Here is a 1,016-nt window from a genome sequence, read left to right as displayed (position 1 = left end):
CTGGAAAACCAAAGAATTTGTGGGACCTGAAGGATTTTTTTTTTTTTTTTTTTTTTTTTTTGAGGAACAGTCGTTAGTTGAACTGTTCAGGACAAACAAGGGACTCATGAACAACTATCACTAAACAAAAAAACACAACTGTGGATCATTCAGGTAACAACAGTATTAAAAATCATGTAAACTTTTGAACGGGGCCATTTTTATTAATTCAACTATTATTTTCTCTTATGAACTATATGTAAACATCTTTTATGTGACATATCGTATTCAGGTAAGGACTAAATAAACAATAACATGCATTTTGTAGTCCCTTTCATTTTAATAAAATAACATTTTGCTGATTCTAAAAGGGGATGTAAACTTTTGATCTCACTGTAAATGGCAAAAAATAACAAATAATTAAAAAAAGAAAAAAACTTGCATCGCATCAACTATATATATACTATATACTAACTATATATATATAGCTTTCACAAATAATTGCAAAGAATCAACAATAATAATCTTTCTTATTTGTTATAGCAAGACAAGACACCTTTTATTTATTATTAGTATTTTTATATATATATTTTTTTTATTATTATTTTCTTTCACAACACTGATCAATAAACACCACAGTGTCACTTTCTTAAAAACCTGTGTGCCAGTAAGAAAACTGTCCTGATCCATGAGGTCTATGTGTTCAAAAACAAAAGGAAAGTACAAATATATGATCTTTATAATTTCTTTTAACAAAAAATTAAATTTTCAATTAAAAAAACGTGACCCTAGACGATAAAACCAGTCATTATAGATTTTTGGAAATTGAGATTCATACATCATCTAAAAACTGAATCAATAAGCTTTCCATTGATGTTTGTTAGAATATAATAATATTTGGCCAAGATAGAACTATTTGAAAATCTGGAAGGGTGCAAAAAAAAAATCTAAATATTGAGAAAATCGCCTTTAAAATTGTTCAAATGAAGTTCTTAGCAATGCATATTACTAATCAAAATTATGTTTTGATGTATTTA

General features: G+C 26.4%; 1 protein-coding gene across 1 annotated transcript in view; it reads right to left on the bottom strand.

The window, feature by feature from the left end:
- Positions 1–258: 258 nt before the first annotated feature.
- opn4xb (opsin 4xb) overlaps positions 259–1,016 on the bottom strand; it is a 16,655-nt gene continuing 15,897 nt past the window's right edge. Inside the window, exon 9 of the mRNA XM_073840754.1 lies at positions 259–1,016. This exon is cut by the window's right edge and continues 636 nt beyond it. The gene's annotated coding sequence lies outside the window, so the exon portion shown is untranslated.

Source organism: Garra rufa, chromosome 5, assembly GCF_049309525.1.
Source record: "Garra rufa chromosome 5, GarRuf1.0, whole genome shotgun sequence".
Lineage (NCBI taxonomy): Eukaryota > Metazoa > Chordata > Actinopteri > Cypriniformes > Cyprinidae > Garra > Garra rufa.
Note: the sequence above shows the minus strand (reverse complement) of the source record. Positions and strands in the feature narration are given on the sequence as shown.